Genomic DNA, 16249 nt, shown 5'->3' with positions numbered 1-16249 from the left:
GTCTTAACAAAAGTTAGATTTTAGGAGGGGATGTTCCAAAAGAGGATCCAGCATAAGGAAAGAATATACAATGCATTAGGCCAGTAACAGCACCCAAAATAGTAGCAGGAAATTGGTAATAGATATGGCAAATAGCCAAACTATCCCAACCCAACAATACTAGTGGAATTAATCTGGGGATGGGGGGAGGGGAGAGAGGATATTTGTGTACATTTTTAAAATTAGAGCACTTTTGGATTCAGTCAACTTCATGTGGAACCCTCTTAACCCCTAACACCTTTTCTTACCTTGAAAAAAACATCTTTTCCTGGTGAATAGATAAAGATCTATACCAAAAATTCAGACATCAACAGTAATGGTGACAAACTGTAAGTGGTACTCAGGAAAAGAATGTAGGAAAGAATCATGAAAGCAACAAGGAAAAAAAAGTCCTTAATCCACAAGGTAAGACATATCAGGTTCACAACAGACCTATCCACAGAAACTTGGCAGGCCAGGAAGGGGTGGCAGGGTATATTCAATATGCTGAATCAGAAATATATGCAGCCAAGAATTCTTTATCCAGCAAGGATGTCATTCAAAACAGGAGAGATTAAAAATTTCCCAAACAAAAACTAAAGGAGTTTATGACTACTAAATCAGTCCTGCAAGAAATTATAAGGGGGACTCTCTAAGGAGAGAAAAGATGAAAAAAGAAAAAAAAGACCAAAAGCAACAAAGAATAGAAAGGACCAGAGAACACCACCAGAAAATCCAACTCTACAGGCAACATAATGGCAATTAATTCAGATCTTTCATTACTCACTCTAAACATCAGTAGACTATGGGGCGCCTGGGTGGCGCAGTCGGTTGAGCGTCCGACTTCAGCCAGGTCACGATCTCGCGGTCCGTGAGTTCGAGCCCCGCGTCGGGCTCTGGGCTGATGGCTCAGAGCCTGGAGCCTGCTTCTGATTCTGTGTCTCCCTCTCTCTCTGCCCCTCCTCCATTCATGCTCTGTCTCTCTCTGTCCCAAAAATAAATAAACGTTGAAAAAAAAAATTTTTTTTTTAAAAAATAAATAAATAAACATCAGTAGACTAAATGCTCCAATCAAAAGACATAGGGTAACAGAATGGATAAGAAAACAAGATTCATCTATATGCCGTTTACAAAAGACCCAATTGAGACCTAAAGACACCTTCAGATTGAAAGTAAGGGGATGGAGAACCATCTATCATACTAATGGTCATCAAAAGAAAGCCAGAATAGCTATACTTACTTCAGACAATCTAGATTTTAAAATAAAGACTGTAACAAGAGATGAAGAAGGGCATTATGTCATAATTAAGGGGTCTATAAACAAGAAGATCTAACAATTGTAAACATTTATGTTCCAAACGTGAAACACCCAAATATATAAATAAATTAATCACAAACATAAAGAAACTCATTGATAATAATACCATAATAGCAGGGGACTTCAACATCCCACTTACAACAATGGACAGATCATCTAATCAGATTATCAACAAGGAAACAACGGCTTTGAATTACACACTGGACCAGATGGACTTAACAGATATATTCAGAACATTTCATCCTAAAGCAGCAGAATACACATTCTTCTCAAGTGCACATGGAACATTCTCCAGAATAGATCACACACTGGGACAAAAATCAGCCCTCAACAACTACAAAAAGATCGAGATCATACTGTGCATATTTTCAGACCACAACACTATGAAACTCGAAATCAACCACAAGAAAAAATTTGGAAAGGTACCAAATACTTGGAGACTAAAGAACATCCTACTAAAGAATGAATGGGGTAACCAAGAATTTAAAGAGGAAATTAAAAGTACATGGAAGTCAAGGAAAATTATAGCACCACAGCCCAAAACCTCTGGGATGCAGCAAAAGCGGTCCTAAGAGGAAAGTATATACAATCCACGCCTTCCTAAAGAAGGAAGAAATGTCTCAGATACACAACTTAACCTTACACCTTAGAGCTGGAAAGAATAGCATATAAAACCCAAAAACAGGAAATAATAAGGAATAGAACAGAAATCAATGCTATCAAAACCAAAAAACAAAAACAAAAAACAGTAGGACAGATCAGTGAAACCAGGAGCTGGTTCTCTGAAAGAATTAACAAAATGATAAACCACTAACCAGTTTGATCAAAAAGAAGAAGGAAGGACCCAAATAAATAAAATCAAGAATGAAAGAGGAGAGATTACCACCAACATAGCATAAATACAAACAATAATAGGAGAATATTACGAGCAATTATATGACAATAAAATGGGCAATCTGGAAGAAGTGGACAAATTCCTAGAAATATAAACTACCAAAACTGAAACAAGAAGAAATAGAAAATTTTAACAGACCCATAACCAGTAAAGAAATCGAATTAGTAATCAAAAATCTGCCAAAAAACCAGAGTCCAGGGCCAGATGGCTTTCCAGGGGAATTCTAACAAATGTTTAATGAAGAGTTAACACCTATTCTCTTGCAGCTGTTCCAAAATATAGAAATGGAAGGAAAACTTCCAAACTCATTCTATGAAGCCAGCATTACCTTGATTCCAAAACCAGACAAAGACCTCACTAAAAAGAACTGCAGACCAATTTCCCTGATGAACATGGAGGCAAAAATCCTCAACAAGACACTAGCCAAGTGGATCCAACAATACGTTAAAAGAATTATTCACCACAACCAAGTGGGATGCAGAGCTGGTCCAATATCTGCAAAACAATCAATGTGATACATCACATCAAAAATTTAAAAAAAAAAAAGGACAAGAACCACATGATCCTCTCAATAGATGCAGAGAAAACATTTTACAAAATACAGCATCCTTTCTTGAGAAAAACCCTCAAGAAAGTAGGGATAGAAGGATCATACCTCAAGATCATGCAAGTCATATATGAAAGACCCACTGCTAATATCGTCCTCAACAGGAAAAAACTGAAAGCTTTCCCCTAAAGTCTGGAGCACAACAGGGATTTCCACTCTTGCCATTGTTATCCAACATAATATTGGAAGTCTTAGCCGCAGCAATCAGACAAAGGAATAAAAGGCATCTGAACCAGCAAGGAAGAAGTCAATACTAGGTATTTATCCAAGGGATACAGGTATGCTGTGTCAAAGGGACACGTGCACCCCAATGTTTATAGCAGCACTATCAACAACAGTCAAAGTATGGAAAGGGCTCAAATGTCCACCAATGGATGAATGGATAAAAAAGACATGGTATATATACATATACATACATATATGTGTATACACACACACACGCGCACACGCGCTCGTGCATGTAATGGAGTATTACTTGGCAATCAAAAAGAATCAAATTTTGCCTTTGCAACTACGTGGCTGGAACTAGAGGGCATTATGCTAAGCGAAATTAGTCAGAGAAAGACAAATATCTTATGACTTCATTCATAGGAGGACTTTAAGATACAAAACAGATGAACATAAGGGAAGGGGAGCAAAAATAATATAAATATAAATATTATATAAATAATACAATATAAAAACAGGGAGGGAGACAAAACATAAAAAACTCTTAAATATAGAGAACAAACTGAGGGTTGCTGGAGGGGTTGTGGGAGGGGGGATGGGCTTAATTGGTAAGGGGCATTAAGGAAGACACTTGGGATGAGCACTGGGGGTTATACATAGGGGATGAATCACTGGAATCTACTCCTGAAATCATTGTTGGACTATATGCTAACTAACTTGGTTGTAAATTTAAAAATTAATTAATTTAAAAATATTGTATCAATATTGCTTTATTGTTACTAATGTAAGATGTAATTGGGGAAGGTGAATGTGGGGTATATGGGAATTCTCTATACTATATATTTGACTTTTCTATAAATCTATAGCTTTTCTAAAGTATAAAATTTATATTTAGGAGTGCCTGGGTGACTCACTGGGTTGAGCATACAACTTCAACTCAGATCATGGTCTCACAGTTTGTGTGTTTGAGCCCTGCATTCAGCTCTCTGCTGTCCGCACAGAGCCCCCTTTGCATCCTCTGTCTCCCTTTCTCTCTGCCCCTCCCCTGCTTACACATATGTGTTCTCTTTCTCTCTTTCAAAATATAAATAAATATTTTAAAAATAAATAAAATAAAGTAATATCTATTTTTAAAAAATAGATACAACCCAGTCTTAAGCCAATGTGGATGTACATTTATCTGACCACTGTGGTTGGTAGAGATAGGCATTTGATCTCAGTCAATTCAAATTAAGGTGAATGTAAGGACTTTGGCTCAAAATGCTCTACTTAGAAATAAGGAAATGAGATTGAGAAATCTGCAGCAATTTTGTGAGCTTGCCTAGGGATTAAGCTAAACTAGAGAAAAGAATATAGGAAAGAATCTGGCAATGCTTTTGGAGCTCAGGATACAGCTGGATCTACTCTGGACAGCTAAGTTACATGAACCAATAATCAACTATTTATTGTGTGAGCCAGTTTCAGTTTAGCATTCAATCACTTTAAACACAAAGAGTGCTGAAAGAACAAATGTGCAAATTATTAACTTCTGTTTTGGGAAATGTACTCAAATAAAGCAAAATTTCTATTATACAAGATAGCAATATAATAGCAGAATAATAACATGATCACCAAATCAGTTCAAACATCTTCAAGATCCAAAATTTTGGATACCATAACCTGTTTTTTGCTTATTTTTAACATTATGATCAGGTTCCTAAGTAAAACCATCTTCATGAAAGGGTACTGATGCAATTTTATCTCCAATGTTAACAGTGACAAAATTATTTTAAAAGTAAATTCATAATCTTTTTTATAAAGCAGCAAATAGACTATTTTAAACTGTGAATGTTTAAGGGTTTTTGACATAGTATGAAAAAGAAGTTTCCAGACAGAATTTATAATAACAAATAAATTATATCCTCTGTCCTTTGATATTCAGATTAGCTTCTTGCATAATTTTGACGCTTTGTAAGTTTTTGCGCTTGGCTCTTTATTTTTGCCTCCAATTGTAAATTCCCATATAGTTTTACAGAACTATGGTAGAACATTTATTTAAAGATCACCACATACACATTTCTATTCATAATACTTGAACAAAAAAAGCCATCAGTAGTCTGTATAACAGGTCTTTAATACTCAATTAAATCACATTAATTTAAGGTGCTCACACACAAAAAAATTATTTTGCTTTTGTTCCTACTAGTGGAAAGGTACATTATAATTGTAGCCTTCAAAAGAGCCTGCATACTAAAATTTTATTCAAGAATATAAAATTAAATTTCAAATAATCCAGGAAAATGTAGTAAGAGTCTACATCCTAGACTTTTTTTCAGGGATTTTCTAGATTCCTTTTCAGGGATCTCCAGATGATTCTCTCTCTCCTCTGAATCTTCAAAATCCAAGTCTCTCCCAATGGGAACAAATAACAATTAAAAAGCTGTAAACTCCCTAGCGCTAGCTATTAAAGTTTCTCTACTGCCTTTCACAACCAAACTTCTTGAGCGTTGTCTTCACTTGCTGTCACCACTTTCTTACTTGCCAATCACTCCTCAGTCTACTGGAGTCTGGCTTCTAAGTGAAAGGCTCTAACAAAAGTAATCTTGCAGAGGTCACTGCTGATTCCCAGGTTACTTTTCAAGTCTTATTTGAAATCTCAGAAGCATAGGCATTTGCTGTCCTATCCCTTTCTTGAAAGACCTTTACACCACTGGCACAGGAGTCACCAAATATATATGGTCTTTCTCCTACTTTTTTGACTGCTTCCTTTTGATCCTTTATCCAACTCTCACATGTCATTTCTGCCCAAGCTTTCTTTTCTTCTTACTCTAGTCTGTCTGGTTTTTCTACTCCACTATCTCAGAGTCTTTACTTACCATCTGAATTTGGTAACTCCTGATTCTGTATCTCTAGCCCTAATTAATCTCCATCCTGGATTTTAGAACAATTTACCCAACCACCTATTCAATAGCTCAAATTGCATGTCCCACAGGTACCTCAAATTTATTCCATCTAAACTTAACTTATAATCTGATCTTCCTCATGAATGACCTCACCATTCACCCAGTTATCTGAGCAATAAACTGACAGGATCCTTTAATCTCCCCTTTTCCTTATCTCTCACATCCACTCAACTACCAAGCAAGGCCTTTGTCTTAACAGTGGTAAGAAATCACTAAAGGGCATTTAAGCAGTGGAGGGACAAGAGCATATTTGTGTATTAGAAAGAGTACAATACCACATAACAGAGAATGGAGTGGAGTTAATCACAGATCGGAAATTATTTTGACCTGTGGTGGAAACCATGGGGGAAATGATACTTTTAATGAATGTTATGTGCCAAATACAAAAACAAACACATTGAGAAAGACTTTTTTCTTTAAAGCAAGTGTTAAACTAAACATACTAGAAATGACAAATATCTCTTCCTGTTACATCATTCCTTCAGAAAATCTGCTTCCTAACAGTGCTGCTTATATCCTATACCTGCTTTGCCCTGTCCTCAGCTGATTGGATCACCTGTGGATATAGGACTTCAGAAAAACCTTACCATAGACTGGGTTAAGCCAGTTAAGACTTTTTCTACTAGTTGCACAGAATGCAGACAGCCAGTCTCTACCTGGTTCTTATACTAATTTGTTTATTCTGTTGAAACAGAAGTGTTTACATTCGATGAGGAATTTTTGAGTACTATATACCCAAATAAAAATCAGAGAATATAATAGCAAAAGTGAAAAAGTTAATACCTTTTAGTCAAACAACTGACATTTTAGAAATCCTACAGAAATAATTTTTAAAAATTAGGACAAAGATTTGAAGGGGACAATGATGTTCACTACTGGGCTATTTATAAAAGCAAAAATTTTAAATAGATAAAAGTTGGAATAACTAACTATATTATGAACAATAGAAGACAGCTTAAGGACATGCACAAAACAATAACAATGTTTATTTCTTTGTAGTAAAATTACAGTGATTTTCTTTTCTTTTGCATTTTTCAAGTTTTCTGAACTAAGCATATATGCCTTTTATTAGAAACAAATAAAAAATATTAATAGAAAAATCTACTCACCACTTTAATTAACCAAATAGTCTCAACATCACAATAATGAGACAAACTGGTACTATTTCTCTCCAAAAGGGATGCATTATATCACTTATGTAGTGATTTTTTGTCCTAAGTGTCTAATTTAGTCATAGAAAACAATTAGACAAACCCATATTGAAGGACATTCTACAAAACAACTGGTGTGAACTATCCAAAATGCCAACATCTTGAAAGACCCCAATTGTTCTAAATAAAGGAGACTAAAATTACAACCAAATTTGAAGTATGATCCTTGATTGACCCTGTGTGGAAAAAAAAACATTAGGAGAACTGGAGAAATGTGAACATAGACTGAATATCAAAATATATTATTGTTCAATATTAAATTTCTTGAATGTGATAATGATACTGAGGTATAATATATATGTAGTGTTATGGTATAAAATGGTATGTAGGAGATTATCCTCATTCTTAGGAGATACATGCTATTATGCTATGTATTTAGTAGTAAAGCACTCCAACTTTAAATAGTTCCGCTAAAATGGACATGCCTGGGCATGCACATACATGCATGCACGTACACACACACACATACACACACACACATATAATTATTAGTAACAGTGTTTCTCAAGCTGTTTCTAAGAGCCTTTTTTAGATCTTTTTTTCCTAATTAGTTCCCTTCCCCCCATAAAATTTTTGAAAATTATGGTTAAAAAAACCCATAAAATTTGCCATCTTAAATATTTTAATTTTTTTAACATTTTTTATTTATTTTTGTGAGACAGAGACAGAGAGAGAGAGCATGAGCAGGGGAGGCGCAGAGAGAGAGAGAGAGAGGGAAACACAGAATCCGAAGCAGGCTCCAGGTTCCGAGCTTTCAGCACAGAGCCTGACATAGGGCTCAAAACCACAGACCGCAAGATCATGACCTGAGCCAAGTCAGATGCTAAACTGACTGAGCCACCCAGACGCCCTGCCATCTTAAACATTTTTATGTGTATAGTTCAGTATTATTAAGTATATTTACACTGTCGTGCAATCAATCTCCAGAATTTTTTCATCGTGTGAAACTTAAACTCTACACCCATTAAACAACAACTTCTCACTTCTCCCTGCTCCACCCATTCCCTGGCAACCATCATTTTACTTTCTGATTCTATGATTTTTTTCTGCTCTATATACTTTATAGGTGGAATCATATAGTATGTTTGTATGTGTGTGTATGTTTGTGTAATTTGCTTATTTCACTTAGCATAATGTCCTCAAGGTTCATCCATGTTGTGGTGTGTGTTAAAATTTCCTTCCTTTTTAAGGCTGAATAATACTCCATTGATTGTATATATCACATTTTATTTATCCATTCATCCATCCATGGACACTTGGGTTGCTTCCACTTTTAAATGTTGTGAATAATGCTGTTAAGAACATAGGTGTACAAATACCTCTTTTCAAGACCTGCTTTCATTTTCTTTGAATACATACTCAGAAGTGAATCATATAACTCTATATTAATTACTTGAGGAACTGACATACTATTTTCCATAGCTGCTGCACCATTTTACATTGCCACCAACACTGCACAAGTTGTAATTTTTCCACATCTTCATAAACACTTATAATTTTACATGTTTTGGATATGAGCCGTCCTCATGGGTGTGAGGTGATAATTCATTAAGATTCTGAATTGCAATTCCTTTTTTTTTAATTTTTTTAAAATTTTTTGAGAGAGAGAGAGAGAGAGACAGAGCATGAGCATGGGAGGGGCAGAGAGAGAGGGAGACACAGAATCCAAAGCAGGCTCCAGGCCCCGAGTTGTCAGCAGAGGGCCCGACTTGGAGTTCAAACCCACAAACTGCAAGATCATGACCTAGCCAAAGTCAGACACTTAACCGACTAAGCCACCCGGGCGCCCCTGAATTGCAATTCCTTGATGATTTGTAATGTTGAACAACTTCTCATGTGATTATTGGCCATTTGTAATATATTTTCAAGACCTTTGCCCATTTTTGAATCAAGTGGCTTTGTTGTTGTTGTAGAGTTGTAGAAGTTCTTTGTATATTCTAAATATACACATTATCAGATATATGATTTGCAAATGTTTCTTCTCATTTCACAGGCTGCTTTTTCACTCTGCTGATTGTGTCCTTTGATGCACGTTAAGTTTTAAATTTTAATGTTGTCTCATTTGTCTTTTTTTAGATTTGTTGCCTGTGCTTTTATGTCATATCCAAGAAATCATTGTCAAATCCAGTGACATGAAGCTCTTCCTCTATGTTTTCTTCTAAAACATAGTTTTATAGTTCTTAAGTTTTATCTTTACGTCTTTGATCCATTTTGAGGTTTTTTGTTGTTGTTGTTTGTTTGTTTTTTATGTAGCATAAGGTAAGGGTCCAACCTCATTTTTTCTTTTTTTTGCATGTGCATATCCTGTTTTCTATATAGCCTTCTTAGCATGAGTCAACACTAACCGGCTTTAGGTTAGCCAGTTATATAGGTTATATCTTTAGGTTCCATAAGAAAAACATATATTATATTTATAATACATATAATATATTTATATAATGTAATTATATAATATATTAGTTATATTATATATTATTATATTTATAATATATATATTTAGGTTACATAGGTTATATATTTAGGTTATATAAGAAAAAACTTGCTACTGAGATCTAACAACTTTTTCTGACAACAAAAGAGTATTTATATATTTAAAGACAAACTGGTATTAAATATCAGCTCACTTTGGTCAAACTTTCACTCTTGGCAGATGACATGATACTCTATATGAAAACCCTAAAGATTCCACCAAAAAACTGCTAAACTTGATCCATGAATTCAGCAAAGTTGCAGGATATAAAGTCAATGCACAGAAATTGGCTGCATTCCTATACACCAATAATGAAGCAACAGAAAGAGAAATCAAAGAATCGATCCCATTTACAATTGCACCAAAAACCATAAAATACCTAGGGATAAAGCTAACCAAAGAGGTGAAAAATCTATACACTGAAAACTATAGAAAGCTTATGAAAGAAATTGAAGAAGACACAAAAAAATGGGAAAATATTCCATGCTCCTGGATTGGAAGAACAAATATTGTTAAAATGTCAATACAACCCAAAGCAATCTAGATATTCAACGCAATCCCTATCAAAATAACACCAGCATCCTTCACAGAGCTAGAACAAACAATCCTAAAATTTGTATGGAACCAGAAAAGACCCTGAATACCCAAGCAATCTTGAAAAAGAAAACCAAAGCTGGAGGCATCACAATCCTGGACTTCAAGATGTATTACACAGCTGTAATCATCAAGACAGTATGGTACTGGCACAAAAACAGACACTCAGATCAATGGAACAGAATAGAGAACCCAGAAATAGACCCACAAATGTATGGCCAACTAATCTTTGACAAAGCAGGAAAGAATATACAATGGATTAAAGACAGTATCTTCAGCAACTGGTGCTGGGAAAACTGGACAGCAAGATGCAGAAAAATGAACCTGGAACACTTCTTACACCATACACAAAAATAAACTCAAAATGGATGAAAGACCTAAATGTAAGACAGGAAGCCATCAAAATCCTCAAGGAGAAAGAAGGCAAAAACCTCTTTGATATCAGTCGCAGCAATTTTTTTTTTTTTAATTTTTTTTTTAACGTTTATTTATTTTTGAGATAGAGAGAGACAGAGCATGAATGGGGGAGGGTCACAGAGAGAGGGAGACACAGAATCTGAAACAGGCTCCAGGCTCTGAGCTGTCAGCACAGAGCCCGACACGGGGCTTGAACCCATGGACCGTGAGATCATGGCCTGAGCCGAAGTCAGACGGCTAACCGACCGAGCCACCCAGGCGCCCCGAGTCGCAGCAATTTCTTACTCAACACGTCTCTGGAGGCAAGGGAAACAAAAGCAAAAATGATCTATTGGGACCTCAAAATAAAAAGCTTCTGCACAGCGAAGGAAACTATCAGCAAAACTAAAACGCAACTGACAGAATGGGAGAAGATATTTGCAAACATATCAGATAAAGGGTTAGTATCCAAAATCTATAGAGAACTTACCAAACTCAACACCCAAAAAACAAATAATCCGGTGAAGAAATGGACAAAAGACATGAATAGACACTTCTCCAAAGAAGACATCCAGATGGCCAAGCAACACATGAAAAAATGCTCCACATCACTCATCATCAAGGAAATACAAATCAAAACCACAATGAGATACCCCCTCACACCTGTCAGAATGGCTAACGCTAACAACTCAGGCAACAACAGATGTTGGCGAGGATGCGAAGAAAGAGGATCTCTTCTGCACTGCTGGCGGGAATGCAAACTGATGCAGCCATTCTGGAAAACAGTATGGAGGTTCCTCAAAAAATTAAAAATAGAACTACCCTACGATCCAGCAACTGCACTACTAGGTATTTATCCAAGGGATACAGGTGTGCTGTTTTGAAGGGGCACATGTACCCCAATGTTTATAGCAGTGCTGTCAACAATAGTCAAAGTATGGAAAGAGCCCAAATGTCCATCGATGGAAGAATGGATAAAGAAGAAGTGGTATATATATACAATGGAGTATTACTCGGCAATCAAAAAGAATGAAATCTTGCCTTTGCAACTACGTGGCTGGAACTACAGGGCATTATGCTAAGCGAAATTAGTCAGAGAAAGAAAAATATCATATGACTTCACTCATGTGAGGACTTTAAGATACAAAACAGATGAACATAAGGGAAGGGGAGCAAAAATAATATAAATATAAATATAATATAAATAATATAAAATAATATAAAAACAGGGAGGGGGACAAAACATAAAAAACTCTTAAATATAGAGAACAAACTGAGGGTTGCTGGAGGGGTTGTGGGAGGGGACATGGGCTAAATGGGTAAGGGGTATTAAGGAATCTACTCCTGAAATCATTGTTACACTATATACTAACTAACTTGGATGTAAATTTAAAAATAAATAATTTAAAAAAAGAAAAAAAAATCAGCTCACTTCATTTAATCTTTTCAAGGATGCATTTTACAACTATATTCATTTTTCTAAACCTAAGTGCTTATTCTATAAAACTATCTTAGAGAAGTATTTATACCTAAATATTCAACTACTGGAATAGTTTTTTTTCCCCCTGAGAAAATCATCAGGTAGTAGCTAGTTTGGGAAATTTCAAGTTAATACATGAATTTTGAAGTATTTGGTCATCTAAAGGTATAGGCAGGAAAGTGTCATTAGAACCTCATCGACCAGAGAGGGGGGAAAAAATCTATCAACAGTAAAACCCTCAAAATATTTCCCTACACCCCACCTTCTTGAAAAAAGAAGACATCACTACTCTCAAATCAAAAGTCAGATGGATGACTCAGGTATCACTAATTTTTCTCAACTTACTTTATAACTATAAAATAGTCACAGTTTTTAAATTATTCTATCAACTTGGCATTATTGTCACTCATAAGGTTATTCCATAATGTGGAAATAGAATAAAATAACTCTTCAAGTAGTAAATGTTTCTAGATTATTGTGCAGCAAAACAAACTTTGATCATCAAACCAGTATCTTTTCCTTCCCATTATGCCAAATAATTTGATTATGAACTGCAAACAAAATATAAGCTACAACTATATTGTAGTAAACACTGTATATTCTTAGTTCGAAAGAATACTATTTCTTGTCAAATTGATAATCATAGCATCTAACTTGAAGGTATTGACAAAGATTCCACCACCCTCAAAAACAGTAGTCTATTCCATTTTAAATGTCATCCAATATCCTTTAATAACATTAATACACCACCAAATTGCTTTCTTTATAGAACAAAGACAAACACTTTAAAGCTTGTATAGTGCCTAATTCTTAAGGTTGTCAAATTAAGTTAATCAATTTAGCACAATTACAAAATGTACTGACTTCTTTAAAAACTGTAGAAATTAGAGAAAATGTTTCACTGTATAATGTACACAAATAACTTGGCTTAAGCCAAGTTTGTTTTAGTTTATTTTTTTGTTTTTGGTGTCAGGGCTGAATTTTGGTAGTCATTCTTAAAGTCATAGACAAATCCAAGAGTTTAGTTATGGGCTTGCATTCATCCAGATCAAACAAGAACATCTGATATTGTGAAATTGGGTCTCTTCCTAGCTCTCATTTTGAGTTCATACTGTTAAAGTAGTACACACTCTAATTTTGCTTTATAGACACCACTATCACTGGTAAGGGTAGATTTCACCATAGACAAAACAACTTTGATCTGAGTCAGGCAGTCTTTGAAATGCCTATTGCCTGGACAGGCCCTATCCCTTATTTGTTAATCAAAGTCCAATTATAAATCTCCTGAACTTGTTGGAGTTAGGAGGGTCAGGAAATAACCCAATGACTCAATCCCTGGGCAACTGGACAGTGGACAATTACTTTCTCTCAAGGAGATAGGGAGATTGAAGTAAATGATACTGGTTTCTTCTAGCCTTAAATTGAATAAACCAGTGATAAAATAACAAAAAAACACCGGAGTAAAGAGACTTACTGATGCACTATGATTAATCACCTCCATAACTAGCTTTTCCATCAATAAACTGAGATTATTAATTCACCCATTTACTTTAACATATTTTCAACTGCTCTCTTCTTGTTTTCTCTACACCAAAGCCTATGCCTGTCTTTTAGGATTCTATTTATCCTTCATCTCCTCCCTCCCTCATTCACTCATCCAGGGGAACTAATGTTTTGTTATACCAGGTACAAGGTTGAGCTAGTATACTAGGCCCTAGGAATGCAAGGGTAAACAAAACAGGTATGGTCCCTGCTCTCTTGAAATCGACAGTCTAACAGAGATGGCCAATATTATAAACACAACAAAATTTCAATTATTTCAGTAATGCTAAGTACTAAGATGTTATGAGAACTTATAAATAGGGGGATCTGATCGAGTCAGGGAAATCAGAGAAGGTGTCCCTGAGAAAGGAACCCCTGATCTAAACTCTGTGTTGACAGAAGTAGGCCTTAACCAAAGAAAAAAGGGAGCAAAAGTAATCTATTCAAAAGAACATATCAGCACCCTACAGTGGAAGCACACATGTTGAACATGAAGAACTAAAAGAAACTGAAATGAAGGGGGCTGCATATTGTATATATTGAACCTGGAAAGGAAGACAGGTTTATAGTCACAAAAGGGTTAGAAGCAAGAGACTGATATGACTGGATTTGTGTGTTATAAATATGACTCTGCAATGTGCAGATGGGTTTGAAGGGAAGCCAACATGGTGTGTGAATTAGGAGGCTATCATAGTAGTTCAGGGAAGAGCAAATCATAGGTAAATCCAAGTAGAGACTACAATGGAGGAAAGATAGATAGATAGATAAATAGGTTTAGGTGATGGATTGGTATGGGAGTGTATTATTTATCTATTGCTATGTAAAAAAATTACCCTAAAATTTAGTGTACAATAAATACCTCATAATTTCTGTGGGTCAAAAATTAGGATATGACTTAGCTGGATGCCTCTGGCTCTGGCTTAGTCATAAGGCTGCAGTGAAAGCACTGACCAGGGATGCATTGACCTCAAGGCTTGACCAGGGAAGGATTCACTTCTAAACCTAACTCATGTGACTGCTGACAGGCCTAAAGTCTTCATTGACTTTTGGCTGGAGACATCAGTTCCCTGCAACATGGACCTCTCCAGGGGTACTCACAATATAGAAACTTGATTTCTTTGTATAAGGACAGAAGTAGGGAGAAGAACCAGAGCAAGGGAGTAAAAGCAGCTGAGCAAGAAGGAAATCATATCTTTTTGTAACCTACTCTTGGAAATGACCTAACAGCATCATACTATATTCATCAGAGTGAGTCGCTAGGGCCAGTACACTTCCCAGGGGAGATTACACAAAGGACAAACATACCAGAAGATGTGGATCAGTGGAGGCCATCTTGGAGGCTGCTATGCCACAGGAAGAGAGGATACAGGAGGCACTGTGGTATTAGTGAGAGTGGGAAGGATGGAAAAGGCCCAGGTCTGGAGAAGTTTTATTTTGGACATGGTGAATTTGAAAGGACAAGGTTCCTTTAATTCAATCAATAAATATGTGTTTACAAAACACCTATTATGTGCCAAGCACTACTCTAGAAGATGAGATATAATGATGAACATAGAAAAAAATCCTTGCCCTCATCAAATTTACCTTCTAATAACTTAAGACAGATGATAAACATATAAACAAATAAATACAGATAATGATAAGGAGAGAAAGAAAATAACACAGGACAAAGTTGTGAGTTTCTCTTCAGCTTTGTTGTTACAACATGCTTTTCAGTGACCCAGGTAGATTGTTAAAAGCCTTAAGATGTCTCCTGGATTCCCCCTGTACTCACACTGACTTTTTGCTTCTCTTAAGGCACTTATCTAAAACTTCTTTGTATTATAGTGAAAGTCACCGTTCGTGTCAGGCCAAAAAATTGGACCTCCTCTCAACCCCCAAGATGCCCACATCTACCCCTTGGAAGGTGTGAATGTTTTCTTATCTGGAAAACAGGTCCTGCAGATGTGACTAAGTTAAGGATCATGCAATAAAGAGATAAACCTGAATTATCCAAGTGAGTCCTAGATGTCATCATAATAGTCCTTGTAAGAGATACTGAGAGAAGATATACACACCAAAAAAGAAAAGGTATTCATTGTGACCATGGAGGCAGAGACCGGAGAGATGTAGTCACAAGTCAAGGAATGCTAAAATCCACAAGACGCTGGAAGAAGCAAGGAGCAGATTGTCCTCTAAAGCTTCCAAAAAGAGTGCTGCCCTATTGACACCTTCATTTTTGGTCTTCTGTCCTCCAGAACTTTGAGAGAATACATTTCTGTTGTTTTAAGCACCCAGTTTTTGGTAACTTGTTATAACTGCCACAGGAAACTAATACGCCCTTCCAATGTTACTCCCTATCACCAGATTCGTGGGATTTATCACAAGCTGTAATTATTTATTTACTCACATGTTTATTGTGTCTCATCCCCTTGAATGTGTAAGCTCCATAGAGATGGGGCCTTTCCTCTATACCTAGTTCTTGGCATAGTGTCTAGCATATATTACAACCATAGGAATTATCTGATAAGTGAATAAATGTCCCCAGTAGATAACAAGACTTATTAAGACAAGAGACGATGTCTATTGGCCGTAATTCCCAATGCGTCCAGCACAGAATCTAACCAAA

General features: G+C 36.0%; 1 long non-coding RNA gene across 2 annotated transcripts in view; it reads right to left on the bottom strand.

Moving 5' to 3' along the window:
* Positions 1 to 16249, bottom strand: part of LOC123605808 — a 117893-nt gene that overhangs the window by 100547 nt on the left and 1097 nt on the right. The window lies entirely within an intron of this gene.

The sequence above is a fragment of the Leopardus geoffroyi genome, chromosome A2, assembly GCF_018350155.1.
Source record: "Leopardus geoffroyi isolate Oge1 chromosome A2, O.geoffroyi_Oge1_pat1.0, whole genome shotgun sequence".
NCBI classification, from domain to species: Eukaryota; Metazoa; Chordata; class Mammalia; order Carnivora; family Felidae; genus Leopardus; species Leopardus geoffroyi.
Note: the sequence above shows the minus strand (reverse complement) of the source record. Positions and strands in the feature narration are given on the sequence as shown.